The sequence below is a fragment of the Austrofundulus limnaeus genome, unplaced genomic scaffold (assembly GCF_001266775.1).
Source record: "Austrofundulus limnaeus strain Quisiro unplaced genomic scaffold, Austrofundulus_limnaeus-1.0 Scaffold170, whole genome shotgun sequence".
In the NCBI taxonomy this organism is placed as follows: domain Eukaryota; kingdom Metazoa; phylum Chordata; class Actinopteri; order Cyprinodontiformes; family Rivulidae; genus Austrofundulus; species Austrofundulus limnaeus.
Genome location: NW_013952572.1, coordinates 1,202,800 through 1,206,636, shown reverse-complemented (window position 1 = coordinate 1,206,636; position 3,837 = coordinate 1,202,800).

The window sequence follows — 3,837 nt, the reverse complement described above, 5'->3', positions numbered from 1 at the left end:
ACACACACACACACACACACACACACACACACACACACACACACACACACACACACATAAACATTGCACTATAAACACAAAAAAATGTACAGAATAAGAAATATAACCAAATTTATCTTTTATTGAAATCATAAATACTCATTTTCAGCAGCTCCTTTTTACTTTACTGTGTTGTATTATTTGCAGCGTCTGGCTCCCTCGGCTCAGAGACAAGGGCTGCAGTTTCCTGTCAGGTCAGCTGATGTCAGTGTGGCTCCACGGAAAGACAGTGGCTGCAGGACGAGCACAGAGAACCTCAGCAGATGTGGCGTTAAGATGCTCGGTGACGTCGTCGCTTCGTGCTGCTCAGCCGTCACAAAAACAAGGAACATAAAGACTGCGGACGGTTCAGTTCTCCTCAGAAGCTGCAGCTCCTCATTCCAGGCCTCAACATGGTGAAGTTCCAGGATGTTTTCATTTATTCTTTGTACCCAGTTTCACTCCAGAATTTGTTTCCAGCCATAAAATAGAGCTTGGCACCAGACTTGCTCTGGACAGCTGTTCCCCCCCCCCCCCCCCCCCCCAATTACTTCTGAGAGAAATTGGATAAACAGGCGACGCTGACCCTTCATCAAAGAGCCACACAAGAAGACTGAACAAGACGCTCAGCTTGTGGCGTAAAACAAGAAAAACTAGCACAAACTCAAACAACACAAGGTGTCAGAAACAGTTTTCATCACAAAGTCAGACTTTCCTCCCTCCACAGTAAAGTATTGGATGCTGGTCAAGGCTGTGCAATGCTGAACGCCAGCCCCCCTGGTTGGTATTCTCCTGGTCTCCTGCRCTCCCTCCTGCCTTCTCCCTCTCAGTTCCAGCGATGGCTGCTGGAAGCACCGCGAGCAGAGAGTGATTAAAACTGACTGGGCTCTGAGAGCGCGATCCTGCAGAGATCAGGYAGGGACGGGATGAAAGACAGAAACAGAGGAGCTGTCGTCTCACAGGCAACCTTTGCCTCAGTTCCACCTTTCCTCCTTTACAGATGTGAAGGCATTAAGGCACACGGTTCTCGTATTAGTTACAGCACTTATCAGCAAATAAACAGATCAATAACAGCCTCGTGATGCCAACAAATCATATAAAGACCTATCCTTGAATGCCAGTTTTACACTAAGACGTTGGGAAACAATGAGATAGTAGCAGTTTTTATCAAATCTTAATACATTATTCCCAATCTCATGCAAAATTGTAAATCTGGTGTTGTGAATGACTCTCAGCTACTGCAGTGTCAGATTTTGTCTTAATATTCACAAAAGGGAACTGAGTTTTAGCCATTTTTTGAGTTGGGTAATGCCAAACCTTGAATTGGAATTACTTCAAACAATAATCAGTTGTTGATGCAAATCCATTAATTAATTTCCAAAAGGTTAATTGAAATTGGTCCAGTGGTTTACAAGATATTTTGCTAACAGACAGGGTTGATTTCGACAAGTAATKTCACAGTATTAAGCAAAGATTTAACGCAAAATGTAGCAATTAAAATACAGCATGTGCTGTGAATTAGTCTCAGCTACTGCTGCTCCAAATTACAGTTGATTATGTGTATAACTGACTGACCTAAAACTGTTTTTGTGTTTTCTATGGTCAGTTGGCTGTGGTGGACAACTTGAATGCAGTTGGGTCCAAAAGTTATTCCTTCATAGATGACCATCCAGTGATTACTGTGTGAAATATATATATTAAAATCTGTCCAGTGGTTCGTGAGATATTTTACTAACAGACAAACACCATTGACTCTAACAGTTAWTAATGTCAGAGTTTAAAAAATAGAACTCACATAATAAGTTAGGGATGACTCTCACCTTCAATTCGACTTAATTATAAATACGTTGTGCTTGATAAGGTTGCTTAGCTGTGTCGGCCATCTTGAATGGGGTGGTTCATGAGATATTTTGGTATATTTCATGTTATGGACAAATGGACAAAAAGACAGACAAAAATGTTACCTCCTTGCCTTCGGMAGCAGCCAATAAGCTAATTTGTGCAAAGAATGAAAAAAGGGCTTAATATGGGAAGAAAATGACTAAGCTTTTAATAATGTGATGGAATTAAACCGTAATATGAACACMGATACATAAAAGGAGCAACTTGAGKCAGGTTTCACTTTTTAAACAACAGCTTAGCACATCAAAGGTGGCTAATTTAGTCATGGCTGAAAGAAAAAAAACTTTTAAAAACAAGTGCTTGCTGAGTTTTTGAGTCTATTATTCAACACGTTCCTAAGAAAAACAAAGTTCTGTTTTTTTTCTGTAGATCTTTACATGAAATTTTATAAATGCATTCGAACATCCAACACATCTTGACAAGGTGTTCATTTTTAATGATGCATTTTCACAAGAAAACAATAAAAGACTGAGTGAACGCTGGAGTTTATCAATCTTTAATCATACAAATACTTCACATGTTGCCCGCTTTCGTCTCTTATTCTATTTTACACTGACTCATAACATAACACGCAAACTTCTCCCCTCACGTTCATTATTCATTGCACTCATAAATGTTATAAAAACACAACATCATGACCTAATCCTACTGCAATGTCMCAGGTTCATGGAATAAAACCCAGTTTTTACCAACACTATCTGTCCTGCTGTGCAGTTTTAACAAGAAARCATTTTATTTTGCTGTAAAGTAACACTGAAATAAGTTTCTGCACTTTGGATTTTAAAGGACATTTAACTCCTTGTTTATATGAAGCGCAAAAAACTCGGAGAATAAGGGACGTTTTGACTTAGCAACATTTGCAGGGGACAATTAAACCTGAAACAGGACCTGAGATRCCATTTATTTTGGGGACACAGACGTCTGATGTCCTCCCCGAACCAGAACCTTTCTCCTCCCTTTGTTCTGGGTCGACTTCTGCTGCTATTTTATTTTTTTCAGGAGCTCCATACATTTTCTAGCAGCTCAGCGTCTATTAAAGTAAACAGCTGGAGGCTCTTTGAGATTGTTTTTTYCCCCTGCCATTACACAGGATCCGTGTTTTCCATACGTTTCATTTCGCCGTTATCTATCGAGAACCAGAAAGAGTCACTGCTGGCGATGACCGTGTGCGGCCCCTGGAGGTAAGGGTTCATAAAGACGCAACAATCAGAGCAACAACGTTTTAGTTAATCCAGCGATCTTAACCTCGCTGCATGCAGATGTGCCGGGGAAATTCATGAATCTGTCAGCTGTTTACAGGCCTCTGGTTGTCCCTTTGGGATCAGACGGGAGGCAGAGTCTATTTAAACACTATCTCCGTGACCTCTCGGAGCACAGCAGGCTCCGCAGGGATCTGCTGGATTAACCGGAGCCTCTAAGGTAAGCTGAATCATTATGAACAGCAGCAACRCTTTGAAAACACCCATAACTGCACATTAGCATTGAAATGAGGGAGCTCTTTGTCAGGAGGTAGTTCTGGGTCACGGAGACAAACAGTGAACGTGCCAAGGGACGTCGGCGCGCACCAGTGTGTCCTCCACACACTCTTCTCCACTGCCAATGGTCTTATTTTATTTTTTTATTTTAAAGGGTTCCCCGATTAGTTGTAACATTAGACTTAACATATATTTTAACTGTAAAATAAAGACTGTAAAAATGCTGTAGGCTGTTTAGTTTTTATAATTTTTAAACTAAAAGTTAAAAAATCTGTTACACGGACGGGGCCATTTTATTCACACACAAAGCATTCTGGGTAAAAGATGACACGGATGGGTCATCGGTACGAGGCTGCTAACGAGCTATATCCACCCTGAAGGTTAATCTTGGACAATATCTGATGATCGACTCTTTTAAATGAAACCAGAGAGCGTTGACAGA